Raw genomic sequence first — 21,161 nt, forward strand, 5'->3', positions numbered from 1 at the left:
GAAACCTGGCTACAAAACTTGTCAACAAAGACAAGAGAGCTTTTTTTCTTCTAACCAAAGTACCTCACACAAAAATCCACAAAAATTCTGGACCACCATCAACAATCTACTCCACCCAGGTAACCCCACTACTCCCAACCCCTTTCTAAACAATGCTGCTTCTGAAACTGCCTCCTTCCTTAACAACTATTTCATAGAAACTATTGAAAACCTCACATTTAATACACAAAACAGTATACCTCCACTACCCCATACCAAAACTCTCCCCAATGCTTTTTCTTTCCAACCAGTCCCAATTACTACAATTAAATCTCTCCTTAATACACTTAAACCCTGCTCTCCCTCAGCAGATTAACTACTCCCTCATTTCATAAAAATAGCTGCACAATCCATCGTCTACCACATCTCTATTCTTATTAACCATTCCATTTCAGAAGCCCTGGTCCCTGACATTTGGAAATCATTCTATGCTATCCCTCTTCACAAAGGTGGCAACTCTACAGAGCCCTCAAACTTTAGACCAGTTGCTATCCTGTCCCCTTATCTAAAATCTTGAAAAAGTGCATCCATGTTCAGCTACTCAAACACCTTCTCAATAATCTCCTCACTCCTACCAAACATGGCTTTAGGCCTCACCATAGCACTTCTACTGCATTACTGTCATTTACCCAAATAATAGCTGAAGCCCATGACAATAACCTCATCTCCAGTCTTTTCCTTGATCTTTCAAAGGCCTTTGATACTGTCTCTCATTCTAACTTCTAACTAAATTCTCAGACCTGTATCACTTGACCTCCTCCATCAACTGGTTTTCTGGCTATCCCTCTAACAGGCAGTAATCTGTCCACTGGCAAACTGTCCTCTGTCCATTCTTCCCTGTTAATACTGGAGTTCCCCAAAGATAAATTCTGGGACCTCTTCTGTTTAATATATTCACTTTTAAACTTCACTCTGCTACTAACCTCTCTACACTTCTATAGTATGCTGATGTCTCCACCCTCATAACCTCTACTCACAATGTCCCTGTTCTACTAGCTCTCACTCAACAAATCTTTTCCTCTGTTGAAACCTGGCTGTCTGATAACCAACTCACATTAAATTAAAAAAAAACTCCTCCTCTTCCTCCCTAAAACACTTGCTCAGCACAAAGACTCTTTCTCTATATCCTCTCTCAGTAACACCATTATTAAACCTGAACCCCATGCTAAACTACTTGGAGTTATCATTGACAATGAATTAACATTTGATATTCATATTCAACAAAGTATAAAAAAGACCCACCAGAAAACTGGACTTCTCTTTCGTAATCCTACAAACCCTCCCTCGCTCAGGCCGTGCTCCTACCCTGCCTTCTTTATTCTGCTCCTGTCCTTACTTATGTTCAAACATATCTTAACACCAAACTAGAGCAAACGTATAACAAAATTGCTAGCTTTGCCACTAACCTTCCTTACAGATTTCACCACTGTCTTGCCTTTAAGTCATGCCAATGGCCAGAATTCTCCAAACAGCCACTTATACCCCAGCTACATATTGCACACTGTATCCTGTATGAACCGTCATCCTGTCTCTCCATCTCCAATTTAGTGTCCTTCTATAACTCCCCTCATCACCTCCTTACTGCCAATAAACACCTCCTTCAGTTATACAAGCCCAACAAAAACATTGGTAAGACCGTTTACAAATTCTCTGTAGCCCATGCTTGGAAGTCACTACCTCTCACCATAAGAAGCATTCAGCATAAATACCTGTTTAAGAAAGAACTTAAACTTTTCTCCTGAAGACTTGGTCATGCCCTTGTCAAACCCCCACTTGAACTTGTCTCCTCTCTTCTCATCGTATCTGCTTTTCCCTGTCAATTATTTTTCCTCCCTGTACTTGCTCTAGCAAACTATATTCATACTGTACTCCTTATGTAATTTTCTCTAAACCTTTTCATTGTTATTTGGCCTATGCTGTATACTGTTCTCAAATTTTGGAAACTGTACTTGTTAACTTTTATTTTACCTATGCACTGTACTGCTGTGCACACATTTTTGACTTGTACTATATTTCTGTGACCCTACTTTAATATTTTGTAAATATCATAATTACTTGTATTTTTTGTGGAGCTTTCCTCCTTGGGGCTCCACTAAAAATGGCCCCTGGCTCAGCTGTACTAACCAGGCTAATACATGTCAATAAATAAATAAATGAATAAATAAATAAATATTCTTTCTTTCATTTTTTTGGCACATTCAGTTGCTGCCTGATGTTTATCTACTTCCGGTTTGATTACCATTCTTGCTTGACTCCAATATGCTAGACTAAGAAGGGAAGTCATCTTAGATTTATTCTTCTCATGTTTCAAAACTTTCACTATATTTGCAGATATCTGTATATGTAATCAGTTTTTTGTAGGCCCATAATTCCTTTGGAATGGGGAATATATAATCTTGGTATGCACTGATTTTTATAAATCATTTGATGAGCATGAAGCATCCTTCTTGTTTTCCTGTCTAATCTATCCAATACCTTTTAGGGTCAGTCAATCACTCCAAAACTGTAAGTTAGGATAGGAAGAGCAATTGGTTTATATCTTGAATTTTATTTCTAGATGCCAACGCTGTTTTCAGGGTTAATTTAAGTCTTCTAAAATATTCCTTACTAAGTTTTATTTGCATTTACCCTGGTCTCCTTCAATAAATACACATCATACAAAATGGCATTTGACGACCTTTATTAAAATTCCATAAACATGACCAATATTTTAATGTATAAGTCATAGAATAAACATCCATATAACTGTTAACTAGGGCAGTGTGACCCACTCACCCTGACCAAATAAGCAGCCTCCTTACCCCCATTCACTTATTTTACTTATGAAGCAGCGTCCCACTGCTCACTTTCATTTTCCACTTATTGAATTAGCCATCAAACCAAATAAGTAGTGTCCTTACCTCCGCTTCACTTACTTTTACTTATCAAGCAGCGTCTAACTGTGCACTTGCATTTCCCAGCTCATTGAAATGAGCACCCAACACCAGAAAGGAACAGAAGAGGGACAAGCCTACCCCTCTTCTCTGCCTCCCAAACTTATAACAACCACATTATCCCTAATGTTCCAAAAACAGGGAGGGAGAGTGGGTAGCTAGTTCATGCCAAAATGTGATTCCTTACCCGGTTACACTCTCATAAAACCCATTAAGTTGCTCCCTACATTTGTCTCATTTCCACCCAATACTCCTACTTTCCCATTTAACCCTTTCCTCTTCCCCCAACCAGCCTCCTTCTCCTACCCTCTTAATTCCCATTGCTACTTCTACCTAGACCCCCACCTGAAGCTGTCCCTGGCCTCATTTGTTCATGTTTTATTGTTGATCCTTCATCAATTCCCAAATATTTATACACACCCTCTTGCTCAAGTTCTTTTATATCACGTTCTTGTCCCACACTGATGTTTTCTTTTTTTTTTCCTCAATTTTTTTTTTATTTTTCAAATACATTTGAATGAATTCCATAGTATTTATACATAACATCTTAAACAACTATTTACACTATTTACATTAGCCTGACACTATAGCAGAGCTTAATGTATACAGATACTTTATAAGTATGTCCAATCCATTATCAGAGTGTCTTATCAATTATTGTACAGTGTCGATCAACGATAAGACTTTACCCCAAGGGTTGTTGATAAATGGCTTTGGATAAATTCTTAGTTCTTTAATTTTAATTTCCAGTAATGCTGTGGTCTTCAGTAGGCTGTAGAAGTCTTCCAAAGTTGGTATTGTGTTTGTATTCCATTTTCTTGTTATACACTTCCTTGAAATTGCAAGTATAGTACATAATAGATACATATTTGACCTATTCAAATGAGGACCTTCATTCACATTTAATAATACAAGAACTTTAGTTAAATAAAGTGATTCATTAAAGAAAGCTTGTAGAAAGTTATTAATACCATTCCAAAATGGCTTAATTTTAACACAATCCAAGAAAATGTGGCTCCAATCTGCATTGTGTACTTGCTCACATCTCCAACATATTCCTTTTATGGAAGAACTAATTTTACAGATTCTATCTGGGGTTAAGAATGCTGTGTGCAAGCATTTCCAAATAAAAACTTTCCAGTATTGTGTAAAGGATATACATTTTATCGATAATAAGATATTTGTTTTAATATCTTCAGTTAACTTGTACTGAGTGTCCTTTTGTTATATATTTCCAGTATGAGGTTTTAGGTGTTGTTTTATAGTTTATAAATATTTTGTAAAATTTCAAAGTCATTATATATGATTTCATATATGCATTTCGTAAATGTAGGTATTTCTTTAAATGAAGAACTGTTAATTATTCTACTTAAATCTTGTGAATATGACAAAATACTCTGTAAAGTTAACCAGTCCTGTTATGGAATTTTGTATGTTGTTTTTATTACTTGCATATCTAAAACTTTTAGTTCTTTGATACATTGGAGCCAACAGGCAAATGCTTTCTGTTCCCAGGAATTAATAATTTCTTCATATATTTTATGTGGAAAGTGCTTTGCGACTAAATGGTGTTAAAGATCAAACCAGATTTTTAAATCTATATTTGCATTAATAATTTTCCTAAATGAGTCAATGTAATAATTAATCATATGAGTTTTAGTGGGTTTAGTTATGTTATATTGCATACTAATGCATAATATGTGCCATGGCAAATTGTTTTTATCTGGTATTTGAATTTATTTTGTAAATCAAATTCATTTATTGATATTACAATTAGTAATTCTTTCCAATTTGCAGAGTAATTTGGATTTATCCAATCTGGGATTGTTTTAGGTATTGATGCTTTTATATATGTTTCTATGTCAGGAAAGTTTAATCCTCCCTGTTTCCATGGTCTGATACGATGTATTAAAGCTGTTCTGTTTCTTTTGAGAAATGATAAAAATTTTAGGGTGTATGTCAATTAAACAAATGCTTGAAATGTCGAATGACATATGGTCGAGACCATATGTTCGACATTTCAGGTGTTCAGAGATTGACTTTTAACAGCGCCGTACAGTGCAGAATGGGAGAATTTCCCTTTTTCTCCACTGAAGTGCGGTCTCGGAGTTGATATATTTAATTGGGGGGGGGGGTCGGAGTGCACAGGGGTTTGCCTCCCTGCTCGCACCGTTAAGGTATGTTTTTTTTATTATATATTTGAACATTCAAATATTGACCATATGGTCTCAATCATATGATATTCGACATTTTGAATGTTCGAATATATAACATAGACCCAAATTTTATTAGGCATGAATTTATTTCTTTAAGTATATTCCTTTCTGGTAACAGTTGTATTGCCAAGGCTATATATAGGATTTTGGTCAGTAAAACCATTTTTCTCAACTGTAGTCTATCTTCAAATGTTAATATTATTTTGTTCCATTTTTCCACAGAGATTTTAATCGTATTGATGATATTATTGTAGTTTTTTGAGACTAATTCATTATTATACTTGCATAACTCAATTTCTAGGTATTTTAAGGTAAATCCTTGTTTCCATATGATGCGATCATCCTTAGTCTGCAGTTCTTTTTTTTATTTATTTTGATTTTGATTTAGTGAGATGGAGTCTTGAAGTCATCTGAAATTTGTCAATTAATATATCTAATTCTTTTAATGTCTCTTTTGTATTAGATAATGTTAGCAATATGTCATCAGCAAATAGCATTACTTTAGAATTGTATTGTTCATAAACTTCTATTCCTTTTATTTTATATTGTTATGAATTGAATCTGCCAATATTGTAATAGCCAGAGCAAATAGAATTGATGACATGGGATATCCTTGTTTAGTGCCTTTTGTTATATGTATAGATTCAGAGGTAAAAGGACCTAACTTGACATACGCTAAATTATTTGTATATTTATTCTTTAGAAGATGAAAAAAGGATGCAGGAAATTCAAATAGCATTAGGATTTTCAATAAATAGTCCCAATTTACTGAATCAAAGGCTTTCTCTATATCAAAGCCAATTATGAGTGTTTTTTTTTTTAATTTTCTTTATTAATATAATCTATAAGAGAAATTATCCTTTTAATATTGTCATGTATGTGTCTATAATATATAAATACAGTTTGATCATTATTTATTGTTTTGGATAGTGGTATTTTCATTCTGTTAGTTAATATTGTCATAAATATCTTATAGTCATTATTTAATAATGATATAGGTCTATATGAGGTACATAGGTCTGGGGATTTGTTTTCGTTTAGGATTGGTGTGATTAAGGAATATCTCCAAGAGGGTGGTATTAAAGCTTTTGTCTGAATTTCTAATAGAGTTTTATGGATGAGGGATAGTATCTTTGAAGGAAAAAGTTTATATATTTTCATAATTATGCCATCTATACCTAGAGCTTTATTATTTGTAACTTCTTTTATTGTATCTGTAATTTCTTTGTAGGATATGGATGCTTGCAGATCTAGTTTTAATTTTTCTGTTTTTTTTTTATATTAGAACATTTTTCGTCTAGATTTAATTGATTGATATGTATATTTTCTTTTTGGAAATGTTCCATATAGTGATTTCTATAGGCATCAAGAATTTCACCTATATCCGAGACATTTTTTCCTTTCTTTTCATGGAAGATATTTTCAATGTTATTAGCTTTTGATTGTATTTTGATTCTTGTGGATAAATTATGTAGATATTTGGGAGAAGTGGCCAAGGTATTAAATTTTTGTTTTTCTAAAGCTAAACTAGTTTTATGTGTTAGAATTTTATGTATGTATTGTTTAATACTTCTACTTTTTTTTCATCTCCAAAGGATTTAGATTTTTTTTAGCTTTTACTGACAAAAGTTTGGATTGTATATCTAATAATTCAGAATCTCATTCTTTGATTTTTTTATACCAAGTTAGGGTTTTACTATATATGTAAGATTTTGAGTCCCATATCATTGTTTTATTTATCTCTGTGGTGTAATTAATATCTAAGAAGAACTGTAATTTGGATAATAACCAGGGTTTGAACTTTTTAATTTTAGTTATGTATGCTGGAATTCTGGAGTTAAAGATTAATGGTTTGTACCCATTTTAAAGTTTTGGTATCAATGAATTGCGGTCTGAAAAGGGGCAGGAAGTGATTGAGAAATTAATGATTTTAGAGTGTAAGTCATGTGCAGCAAATATTTTATCTATTCTAGTTTGGGTACCAAGTCTGTGATCTTGTTGGGAAGACAACAAATATTTATCTTCTTTAAATTTGAAAGTATCTACAAGATGAAATGATTCGACCCACTTGTTTAAAGCTTTTGATACAGCAAATGTAGGCAGCGGTCTTTTATTTGTAGTTTCAGAAATATCAAATATATAGTTAAAATCTCCTCCTAATATTAAGTTGCCTTTATAATTATTGGAAATGAAATCCAAGTGTTTTTTTTTAACAGTTCCTGTTCCAATGCCTGGGAACCAGTACAGATTGGCTAAGGTCCGTATGCTGTTATTATATTTAACTATTACTAATGCCATAAGGCCTTCATTATCTTCATACTTATAAATGATTTCTGGGTTAATCACATTTGTTTTCCATACAATTGTTACCCCTTTTGTCTTTGTCTTATAAGTGGGTTGTGCCAATATCATATATTCCTTACGATTCCATTTGTAATTGTCATTTGTTTTGAAATGAGTTTCTTGAAGGAAGAAAATTTGTGCTTTGTTCAATGTTAAATATTTCAGTAGATTTGATCTCTTGCTAGGATTGTTTAAGCCATTGGTATTTAAAAATAATAAAGTTAAATCCATCTTAGGTTATTTAGACTATGTTTTTTTTTGTTTTATTGTGACTATTAAACATTTTCCTGTGATAACTATAAAGTATATGTTTGAGCTTTTAAAGGAAATTTTCAGTTTTGTACTTTGAGTGTTTACCAATAAAGTAATGTTTTGGTCAGGCATACTAAATTTTTTTGTGAAATAACAAATTTAAATTAATAAATGTTAACAAAACTAAGATCTGCACTAGCCATGAAATGAAAATCATTCCTAATCTGATGGATAAACCTAAGTCCATCAGATTATCACTCATACTTTGACAATCCAGAACATTTGAGCTCCATAAATTGAATTAACATCTGAGCTCCATAAATTGAATTATCATATGGAGAATATTTGTAATAGGAATAAGCAGTATTTATATTATTTTGAACAGATATAGTACAGTTGTAGATTAGACAGAATTCTAATACAATATAAATGTCTACTTATTGTATAAGTAATTAATATTTACATGAAAGATAGATGACAAGCAATTCAATCATAGTAAAGTAGGATGTATCATATATAAAACCTCAGTAAAAGGTTATAGCACACAGTTATTTAACACATTCACCCTTATTGATGAAGTCTTTCAAAACTTATTACTTAATATAAATAGATGGCAATAATATTTATACCTAAGGTTTGTAATACAATGTATTTCACTTGATATATCAGAAGTTATATTTCATTGTTTGCCAGCATTTAAGTAATCACTTTGTTTGTTGCTAACTTACTTAAAGCATCAAGTTTGTTTTATGTGAACATTGATGAAAGTGCATTTTAATTATCAGTGCATCCCTCTTCCCCCCCATTTCCTACACATAAGGATTTTCATATCTGTCATTTCTTATTATGAAATGAGTGAAATTATAGGTTAAAAACAACAAATCCACTTATTGTGATTAATGATTACAATTCCCTTTCCATAATCATAAATTGCCATTTTATGGCATATACTGAAAGTTTTTAGATTTAAATGGCAACATTCTATTTTGTATAATCAGCAAAGGTTAAACTGAGTGATTATTGTCAATTTAATACTATTTGTTCAGATTGTTATTGTTACATTCTGTGACATTCCTAGTTCAAGCTTCTATTGTTTCGTTTGAACAACTTTGTTAGTTTGATGTCATGTATAATACATTAGTTACCTTGGTAACAACTTAAGAATTGTGTATGGTCAAGATGGGTTACAAAACCACAATTCAAGTTAAAGCAATTATATGACTTGTTATGCACATTTACTTATATGAGAAAATCATCATGCTTCCCCTTGATGTTCAGTATAGTGTATGTCATTTATGACAAGTTAAAACAGTAGTGTTATTGCATGCAAGTCCATAAACTGAGTGTCTATTGTCAATTTAATACTATTTGTTCAGAATATGATTGTTTCATTCTGTGGTATTTCAAGTTCAGGCTTCTATTGCTTCTCTTAAACAACTTTGTTAGTTATGTCATGTATAAACATTAGTTACCTTGGTAACTGCTTAAGTATTATATATGGTTAAGATGGGTTACAAAAACTACAATTCAAGTTAAAGGAATTACATGACTTGTTCATATTTAATTATATAAGAAAATCATCATGCTTCCCCTTGATGTTCAGTGTAGTGTATGTCATTTATGACAAGTTAAGACAGTAGTGTTATTATACACAAGCTCATGTTATTAAATCCTGTCTTTAATATCTAAATTCAGCAGACTGATTCATCTTATATGATGATTATATATTTTATGTCTAGATTTACTAAAATCATACATTAAATATACACTACTACTGCTGCATTGTAATTTTTTTTTTCTGTCTTCGGCCTTGCCTTAGCCCTGGAAACATTTTTTTTAATGCTCCCCACCCATTTTATACAAATCTTTAATTAAATAATAATTAAATAATTTCATTACTTGAAGCAAACAATTTTGACATTTCTTAGGCATAATTATACAACATGTTAGCTAGAGAATAAATATTACCAACAATGTATATACCTGTTATTCACACAATGTTGCCCTTGCAAGCAGTCCGTAATTTTTGAATGGCATCATTCCTTCGAATACATTGGGTACATTACACAACACTAACATAATAAATCCATCTGGAACCCCCCCCATGAAAAAAAAAAAATTTTCCCCCACTGGGCCAGCCTCCCTTGCCTTATATATATCACCTAGGTGTTCCAAAATCCTTATACCCTCTTCTATCACAGCCACATCCTATAATATAATAAAATCCGTGGCATTGTATTTAACCCCATTGATTTTTTGCACATCCCAAAAAATTAATCCACTTTACAACTTTTACTTTTTCACACACTAAATGATCCCCTTTCTATCATCTTCACCCCTTCACCATTCTTGAGGAAAAAAATAACAATGACCCTTGGGAAGAAGTTCAAGCATAGATTCTCTGAGAGTATATGGAGTTGGAGAGAGCACTAATTAAAGAAGTTACTACGTTCTATGATCTAAACCAACATTACTCCCGAGGGTCTAGGGGTGGAACGATTACCAGCTTTGAATTTGCAGAAGAAATTAAAAATTACAATTGCAGCAGTTGTAAAATCATACATTACATAACTATTGTGTGTGTGTGTGTGTGTGTGTGTGTGTGTGTGTGTGTGTGTGTGTGTGTGTGTGTGTGTGTGTGTGTTTGTGTGTGTTTTTTGGCTGTTGCTTAGTTATTTGAGAGACCACAAGCTGTAATGCTTATTCTTATTATTAGCTCCTTCCAAGCATGTTCATGCAGTCCATAGACTTTAAATTATGAGACCCTTCTAATTTCTTATTTGTTATAAGTATATTTCCATCCTTACATACGCATATCAGTACTTCAAGCACAGGCAACAATACCCATCCAGTTTTGCCATAATACCGTTCACTAGTTCATGTGGTGTGTTTCCAGGCTGTTCTTAAAATACCCAAACCAGTATTTGTTCTGTTCCATTTTACCAGCCTGCTGCATGCAGTGGCCACTCTGCCAGTGAGACACTCAACACACCTTCCATTCCCACAGATATTTCCATGAAGGAAGTCTGATGACTCTCTAGCACTTCCTGGCAACTCCAAACACCCCTAGAATCAGCTATCCCCATATGTCCAACACGTCTGAGCAAGCTCACCTCCTAGACCACTGCAAAGGGTTCTGCACAAGACCAAGTGCTCTTAGTCTTTCACAATAACTCAGACTTCCACTCTTATGTAAGTCCTTAATGTGTTTGGACCAAAATACATTTTAAATATAAAATTGCACTTATTATTATTATTTTTTTTTTTTATCAAGAATCAACTTAATGAGCTAAACGAAGTGTGGGGAGACCAGCAATATGTGTACATGCAGTTTAAAACAGCCCTTTTATTATGTGTATATATATATATATATATATATATATATATATATATATATATTTTTTTTTTTTTTTAAAACCAAAACATTGCAGAGAATCATCTTGGAGGCTCCTCAGAGCTGTTAAGCATTATCGTCACTCTGTCTCATTTACCATAGCAACCGGGGAGCATTTGTTTCTGTTAGTGTGTCTGTGTACTGCATACCAGAGGTTCACAATGCACCTGAAGCAAAATTTCACTTAACTGCAACTTCATGCCTAAATTCCCTTCCTTTCAGCGAGGCAGCATCCAGGAAAAAAATGCAGAGCAAACAGATAAAAAAAAAAAAAAAAACCTCCCAACAAGCCGCCACAACAAGAGATAACACATTCTTCCAGCCTTTCCACCTCTCACTCAGGAGACGTATAAACAAACTATTCTCTGCCAAAATATCCCAAATCACAGTTTTATCCACCCCCTTCCCCTGAATCCAGGCTAAAACACCAATTGTCTCTTCCTAATACACAAGCATCAGTAAACCTCGATCACAAGCCGCAACCCACAGCTTCCCAGAGATGAAAACGGCAACATACAACAGCTGCCAGACACAGCTGCATCCACACACACACACACCATGTCAGGCTTAACCAAACAGCACTCAAAGCTATGATACTTGCCGTAATTGATATTAACTATGTTTAGACAGAATAATAATGACATTTGTACTAGCTGCCAGACATGGCTGCATCCATGTACACCATATCAGGATTGATCAAACAGCACTCAAAGCTATGATACCTGCCATAATTTATATTAACTATGTTTAGACAGAATAATAATGACATTTGTACTAGCTGCCAGACACAGCTGCATCCGCCCACACTATATCAGGATTGATCAAACAGCACCTGTAGCTGTGATACTTGCCATAATTGATATTAACTATATTTAGACAGAATAATGATGACATTTGTACTAAGAGCTTGCTACTATTATTCAACCAGGATATACATGACATTTCTAAATCATACTTTAACTGAAGAAGGGATTAGTCTCCATGACAGCATTTTTTAAAACACTCTACTGTTACTGCTATTATATATGATGTTAATTTGTTACATTTGAGTCTGAACTCTGATGAATGGTACCTTGTTGAATTAGTTAACTACTTAAATTATTATAAGTAAAAACAATGAAAATGAACAAGCTAAGTATTCAATGAGTTCAAGTAGGGGAATAGAAATGTATATGATTATATTATATGTTGCTTTGTTTGGCTTATATATAATGTAAGTAGTAACCCATCTTGACCTACCTTTGTTTGTGAAAAATTACTGGACTCTTTGAACATTCTGAATAAATCATTACTGCTTCTCAGTTGTTTAAGAAACCCTCCTTTTAAAATAAAAACAGATGGCAAGTGATGTACCATATCAGTTGATACTTTGAGAAATGTAGTTGTAAGAGGTTCTTTTTGGGACAGCTATCTTGGAATCAGTTTTTTGTTTCTTCTTTCTAGCATCCATCCAACAATTTGTTTTTTTTATTCTTTTAAGAGTAGGGACCATCCATTCCATTTCTTCTGGGATAGACACTATGTTGTTGTTTTTGATGGTTCTCAACTCATTGGCAAAAGTATTTTTATCTTGGCTGGAAAGGCCAGCTGTGCTTTAATGTTGTTTTGTTTCAACAGTTTTATTATTGGCCAGACTTTTTTCCTATGTTTAGTATTCTGGAAGAATAATCATTGTCAAACCTTATCAGGCTTTGACTGTATTTTAAGGGTGATTTTCTCCAAGCAGATTTTAATATTAGTTCCTTGACCAGAAATGAAAGAATTTTATAACTATGGATCTAGGTGGAGTATTTGCTGAGTTAGAAGCAGGTTTCCTCAGTGCTCTGTGTGCCCTTTCGATTCCAAATGAAAGTCTCTCTTTCAAGTCTAAAAGTTCAGGAATCCAGGTTAAGAATGAAGCAGTGTCTTCTCCTTCAGTGTTTTCAGGCAGACCAGAGATCCTTATGTTGTTTCTCCTTTCCCTGTTTTCTAAGTCATCTATTTTGTTAAGCAGCCATGCATTCTGTTTAAGCAGAAATTGTTTTTGGAATTCTTCCTCTATGATTCTCCCTTCAATGTCATTTAGAGAAGGTCTATATTTGTTATTTTTGTATGGTGTTGCTGTAATAGTTCCTTAAGAGTATCAGTCTGTTTTTGAGAATTTAATTTGAGGTTTTCTAAGTTATTTTTAAAGCCATCCATCTTCAAAGATAGTTCCTGTAAGGTAGATGTCATCAATTGCAGTTCTTTTTTCAAAGCAGCATCTGGTTGAGAATTCCTTGAGTTGTTCATATTCAGTGACTCAATATATCTCCAAGTTACTTGACAGGAACATTTCTGTATATCTCCACCAAAACTGATATGTATGTAGTTTAGTAGTTTATCTATAGATTTCTGACATTTTAAACTAGTATAATAATATAATTTTCCTATATTATTATACTAGTTTATGGAGCTCCCAAAATTCACTGCTCTCAGTTGGTCATCTAGGCTCTGCCCCCCTCAAACTGATGTTGTTTTTTTGGTGCTGCAGCTTTCCTGCTTTAAAGGTTGCTTTTGCACATTTATCAAGACCAAATGACATTCTTATATCATCTGAAAAAGTTTTGACTACTTGCAGTTGTGCTTTCAGTTACTCATCTAATGAGCTATACAGTTTTAAATCATCAACAAAAAGAAGATGAGAAGTCTTTACACTTTGATGCTTTCTGGGAGCCAAATTATAGCCATGACCTAATCTGTTAAGCAGACAGCTTAATAGGTTAAGGGCAAGGCAAAAGAGCAGTGGTGACAGTGAGTCACCCTGGAATATCCCCCCTTTGAATTTTTATACCTGGAATAGTAATTTGTCCTTTATCATGGCTTAACTACAAAGGGGTTTCCCACGGTTTCATGGTCACTGTGATGCAGTTTGTCAGTGTAGGGTGTATCTTGCACATTTTTAAGCACTCATTTATCCTTTATGATGGTTCCTTTGTTATCTAAGCATGTAAGACTAGGGCTCGACTTCAATGTATGTTATTGTAGTTTCAAAGTAACAATATTCAGCTTATAATCAGTTATTATTTTATGAATAAATGTTTTTAGTGTGGCCCTTAATTCATAATTTAAGATTCTTTTTTTGCAAAATCTTAAGCACAAGAAGCTGAGAAAGGTTTTCATAAGTTGTAGATAAGTACCAAGAACCATGATATTCACTGCGAATCAGTAAGATACTACTTCACACTTATCTCACCTTGGTGTATAATGCTGTATGTTTTGTAGCTGAACATCTTCTCTTTTGACTTCGATTATCTGTAAGATAATAAGCTTTTATCAAAACATTGAAACAGTCGTTACTTCTAAGTTAGCTTTAAAGGATACAAAATTCAGACATTTAGCTGCAACAATAGGTCACTTGCATTCATTTGTCTGTATAATGAGCATCACAGCTATAAAACAAAACACCAATCTTTTTAATATTTTATGACAAATGTCATATCTTTATTTAGTTGTAATATATAGTAGTTGAGTGGAGTTACTGACTGGAAGTGATCTTTTTCATATATGATCTAGACCATAAATCATGTAAGAGTAATGCAAAATAATCTCCAACCAAAAAATAAAGGAAAAAAAAACAATATGTTAAATGTCTTAAATTTAAAACATGGTTTAACTTAATCTGACTGTATATACCAAAATCTGTCTAAATTATTACCACTTGTTGCAGATTCTGAAATACTCTGAAACCTGACTAAAACTTCAAGAAACTGCTGAGACTTCTGCTGTCTTCTCTACAAATCTGTATCCTCTAGTTAGAATGCAATTAAGTTTCCTAATATTACTGGCAGGGAGATTTTTGTTATTTATATCAATGTGGAAGAGGATGATTAGCTTCAAAAAGGTTGGATATATTGTCAGTCTGTATATGCTCCTTTGCATAAAGATTCTCATCACTGGTGTTATAAAAATACTAAAACAGATTATTATATTTTTGTGTGGTTTCAGTATTAATTGACAGTCTTAAAAGAATTATCATGAACTGACCAGCTTTCATAAATATGACTTCTGTCAGATCACAACATTCATTAAAACAGATAAGATAATTTACGGTATGCATTATTTTAGACTGGATTTGTGCTAAGTTATTGAGCAATATCTCTTGTTATCTTTCTGAAGTAATGCCTGATCCTGTTAGTGACTATTCAGTTACCTTTTCATTTGGAGACACACCTTATAAGCCTCTTTATAACAGTCAGGTCCAGGGCTTCAAATACTTTTCAACCCCCCCTTGAGTACCTTAGCCCTACTGTAAATTGAAGAACTGCTTTCTGGGTCATCTCTGTTGAATACAGATACAATGACCTCAGTATGACCAAGGTATCTGGGGACCAACTAGAAATACAAGCACTGAAGGTGCAAACAAAGTAGGGCAGGGGTATGTGACAGATATTGGCTCACTTATCTTGAGATGAGCATGGAGACCCTCCCAGCCTGTGAAATGCAGCCACCTAGTTGCTTAATCTGGATAAGTTATTTGAAAATGTAATATATGCCATCATCAGAAGCTCTTCTGTTCCTGTGGTTTACCAGGTCTTCGCTAAAACATTCAGTATGACTCCCTGTGCTGGCATGACAGACAGACACTGAAGTCTAAACACAACACAGAGTAAGAGATGGTTGTACCGCTTCATCTAAAAAGCACATCACTAGTGGCATCCCTCAGGAATCTGTCTGGGGATGTCTCTTCTTTGACATCTACTTCTCTAGGGTGAAAGCATGTGTCACATATTTTTTCCAGCTAAGAAAAAAAAACAAGGGAGTCAGTTTCCTTAGCTATCCAAAGAGCGTAATAATCCTATTAATGTTCTCTGTCTTGTACTAAATGTTACTGGATGATTTCTGTCTCACCTTACAGGTATGAAAGATCCTCTATTATCTGACCTCCTCCACCTCATAAATACTGGTAGTAATAAAAAACATTCACTCCAAAGATCTCAATCTTCATTTCAACATACACAAGACCTCTTGGAGAGATAGGTTCTTCACCCAATGAATCCCCTATGAACTGAACAAGTTCCCCTTGCAAGTAAAACAATCTAGCCGTAAGTTTTTCAGAGGATTGGATGGGTGCTTACAACTTTACTCCTTGGGTAAGCAGTATGGCTGTTATTGACTGGGTGGCAAATTCACACCCTAAACTCTCTAGGTTGCATAGCTGGTAAGAACCTAGAAACCTATGTTATGCAGCCTATGCTTGGGAACTTGGCTTGACCAAACTTTGTTAGAATGGTATCTTTCATGGAATGCATGAAAGAACATATGAATTTCCAGGGGAAGTTGCAACAGGCTTTCATGTTTGCAAATGTGCCAGACTTGCATACTAGCCACTGGGGGATAACAGAAAACTCCATGATGGCTGCCTGGATGACTGCCTCTATAGGGAACAAGTGGGTTGGTTGGGTCACAGAAAGTATGATGATCAACAAGCAAAGAAGGGAAAAAAGATTTAAAAGAACAGGAGGGTGGAATGATTGTAGTCAGTCTGGTCAGGTGTATGGAACTGTGGATTCCTATTAAGTTGTGTTGTCTTTTACCAGTTTTTGGAGAGTTTACTTTTTCTTTTCCATTTTATTTTCAGACACAGTGGTTGCATGTTTTGATTATAAGAACCTTAATGCCTCTTGGTAAAGAATACACTGTGTTAAGTATGAGCAGATGATTGTGGGTTATTTGAAATGCAAGTGTCATGAAGTTGTGCCAGATGTGTTATATGAAGACTTAAATAAAATATCTGGTCATATATAAAAATAAATAAACAGTATTTTACTAATGTATAAACTACTAATATTAATAAACATAAATAGTTCTGGAAGGGAAATAATGTATTATTGAAGACTGATACAGTGAAAGTATATTATCCTTTGTCCTAACTTTCACATTAGCAATCATCTGAACTGCATAATTAACATACTGAAGTTTGCAATCTTGAAAGTAGGAACAGTTCAGTAACTATCATTTATGCTAACCTTTTTTAACATCTTTAATAAATTATCACTTAAGACACAGGTAAACATGCATACGTATAAAATAAAGCAAACCATATTGACATGTTTCCAATTACATACATTATACATAGCAAATGTTCTTTTTTATAACTATTATCAGTCCAACATTACATAAATTGCTTATTTTTTTGCCTTCTCTTAAAATTGTCTTCTCCTCCTGAACATTATTCTGCATGTATTGTTCCCACAATTTCCACTTATTTCTGTGTAATTTGCTGTTAACATTTTCTAAAGATCACACTTCCAGTTCTTTTATCTCTATTACAATATCCAATATTTCAAATACAATTGGTTAGACTTTGATTTCCATTTTCTAGTAAATGTTTATTTGGTGGCCACCAGATTTAAACTTAACATGTCCTTACTATGTCTAGGCAATTCAGATCCTGTGTTCCAGCTCAAAAGACTAATTTTGGCCCAGCAACAAAGCACTAATAAACATTAATAAAAGCAAAAGTGTTGCTGACCACTCCTTGTGCTCTAACAGCATAGCCAAAACCTGGAATTCCCTGCCTCAAAACATAAGATCCACCACTAACACAAAAAAACTTTAAAAAAATTATTGAAGACTCACTTGTCATCTACATGGAGTTGCACATGTACTGACCATGCTTAGGAAAATAGAGTATACTAAACTTATAGTTATCTCTATAACCTTTTTGTTTTGTCTCTGTCTATGCTGATTTTATTCCTGCAAATATGACTATCAGGTTCATACTTAACTCTACTGTAAATGTGGATTATAATCCTTGTTTTGTCTTAATTCTCTGTGCCTAAACAATCACGGCAAACAGCACTACATGTAGCTCTACTGTATACGTACTTTACTGCTGTGTTGTACCCAAGACCTAAAACTACATCATATAAACTTTTTTGTCTTTTTGTCTTTTCTGTAATAAGAGATGTAAATCATTGCTTATGCACTACCTAACCATATATTGTTTCATGTGGAGCTTTTCTCCCTGGGCTTCCACTGAAAATGAACTATTTGTTCATGTGGACTTTCCTAGTAAAAAATGAAAAATAAATAAATAAATAAATAAATAAATATCCTTACTTACACACATTTACTCACCCATTCTTTCAGACTAAGTATGCTGTGGGGAAGTTTTAAAATCTGGCAACTCATTGCACTCCCAAAAATTTATGTTCCCAGTTACCTCCTTCTTCCCCATCACACCTCCAACATTTGCCATCTACCTGAGGAAAAATTATTTGAAGTATGCTTGGGGTACAAAAATACCCATGCAAATGCTTCCAAGCAAAAATCCTAAAACTTCTAGACCTGTTGCATACTTGGGAGCTATAGATATGCTATCCCATTGTTCCCTTGTAAATTGCTTATCAAATCTCTCTCTTTTTAATCTTTTTTAACCTCCTCTGATTGATTATTATAGTTATTGTGCAATATCTTATATGCCCTACTAACAGCAGCTTCTTTTCTAGATTCAACTAAAAAATCTACCAGAGCAGGCCTTTCACTTAGGATTTCCCCATCCCTTTCTCTTTGCCTTTACTCTATCAATCCCTGGTTGGGAAGGCAGTCTGTAGCCTGCAGTCCAGTGTCTTCTTGGTGTCATCCCATTCTATTAATTTTCCCTGTCCAGTTATTCTCTCCCAATTCCTTGGCATCTTTGCAAGTTTTCTTCATTAAATTCCAGATACCCCTTGCCTGTTCTCTGTACCTGTACGTGCAGTCATCCATATAGGCAAAATCTCCTTTCTTCATTCTTCTGTTGGCTTAGTTCTTAGTATACTTTTTGCTACTTCATTGATACACTGTTCTGAATGTCTGTTATTATTTTCCTTAAGGATTTGCATCCAAAACCCCATTCTCTCCTTATTTCTTGAATCCTCCTCGTTTCATCATCATTCCTTTCTGCTTGAAATTATAACCTTATGCTTGCGTGATGTATATGAGCCTTAACTGTGTAGCTCTAAAATATCATTTTAAAGCAAGTCTATATTAGTTCACCAAAATTCATTTTCAGCGAACTCCAATTCATCGACCTGTATTCATCAAAATTCACTTTCACAATTCACTGAATATTCCTAGGGCAAAGAAGTCGTTGGCCAACTACACAACTTTGCCCTTTTCTCCACTGTAGTGTGATCTCAGAGTTGGTATATATAGTTGGAGGGGTATGGGGGTGCAGCCTCCCATATGGGTGGGTTTGATTTAGTTAAATGTGGTCTGTTGTGCCATGGGGCAAGTATTTCATTGCCCTTGAAATATTCAGCGAATCACAGAAGTGAATTTAGCTGAATATGGGTCAATGAATTGGAGTTCACAGAAAATGAATTTCGTCAAACTAATATAGACTCCTTTAAATCCAGGGGAGGTTCGTGCTATAGGACTGCAGAACTGCAGCCCCCCACCTGTAGAATAAAATTGAAAAATAAAATTAAAAAAAAAAAAAATTTTCATGGACTCCACGCATGCATGGTTCCTGAAAACTCCATGCACGCATGCCTGCTCATTCCAGAGCTCCAGATTGCTCTGTTAGGCAGTCCGGATAGTAAAGGCAGGAAACTCCACCCTTCCAGCACAGAGGTCTGTGCTGTGATGACCACACAGACCAAAAGATCACCAGACTGCATCACCCACAGGATAGAGGCTCCAGCCTACTACTCTCATGGGACTAGCCATCTCTCACAGGAGACCCATGTGTGGGCAGCCATTTTGTGGAGGGAGACCCATGGACAGGCCAAGGGATTTGTGGATCAGCAATCATTTTGTGGAGGACTTAGCTGCAGAGGATTCACATTTTGTGGAGGACAGATAGTGGATTTGCATTTTATGGAAGAGTGTGTGTGTGTGTGTGTGTGTGTGTGTGTGTGTGTGTGTGTGTGTGTGTGTGTGTGTGTGTGTGAAATACCCCAGTTGCTACATGGTGGTGGGTAGAGAGTAAGGCTTGAAACCTGTACCTTGAGCCCAGGTGGCAGGAGCCTGAATTCCCTACCCACCACCATTTGTAAAAACATTGCAGATTTTTCCCTCATACTTGTTCTATTCCTCATAAAATCTGTGGTTTCTGTACTTGTGTCCTTGCAAAGCTGGTAGTGCATTGGTGCAGTGGTAGCATTGTTGCCTGACAGGTACAGGTTTTCAGGTTTGATTCTTGGCTGGGATGCCTTACCTTCTCTGTGGAGTCTGTATGCCCTCCCTGTGTTTATTTCCTCTAGTGCCCTCCCATCTTACAAAGACATGTGTCTGTCTGGAGTGTTTCTCCCTGGGCCTCTGCTAAAAATTAGCTTTTGTTCCAAGTCAGACTTTCCTGGTTAACAAATGTTAAAAATGACACGCATTTGAATATCAGACTTCATATTCTTCAGAAAGTGCATGGTAACGCAAAAATTTTTATTCTAGCAATTTTCTAAGTGTATAAGATGGATATTTGAAATTTGTCCCTATTTTTGGGATTGTATTCCCCCATTATTGGCTTCATCCAGATTTTTTGTGCTAAGGTTGAGAGCTGTGGTAAGAACTGAATTCACTGAATATGTTTGGGGGCTATATTCCTCCATTACTGGCTTTGTCCGGGTGTTTTTTGCTAAGAGATTGAGAGCTATGGTGAGAACTGAATTCACTGAATGTTTGGGGGCTGTATTCACCCATTATTGGCTTTGTTCAGGTGTTTTGTGCTAAGAGGTTGACAGCTGTGCTATGGTGAGAACTGAATTCACTAAATGGTAGCCATTTAAGTTTCCGTCTTCCTCTTTCACAAAACAGCTGATTTGGCATAGTGGTATGTTGCTCTGACTGTTTTGCACAGGGTCCTGGGTTTAAGGCTTGGCAGTGAAATGTATGGTGGTAACACAGCATTTTATTCTAGCAACTTTCCAACATTATACAAACAATGTTTAAAATGTGTCCCTGGTTTTTGGGCTTTTGTCCCCCCCACAATAAACTTTGGCTTTTTCCAGATTTCTTTGTGCTGCAAAGTTCAGAGATACA

Source organism: Protopterus annectens, chromosome 2.part1 (assembly GCF_019279795.1).
Source record: "Protopterus annectens isolate FY-2018-M chromosome 2.part1, PAN1.0, whole genome shotgun sequence".
Classification (NCBI taxonomy): Eukaryota; Metazoa; Chordata; order Ceratodontiformes; family Protopteridae; genus Protopterus; species Protopterus annectens.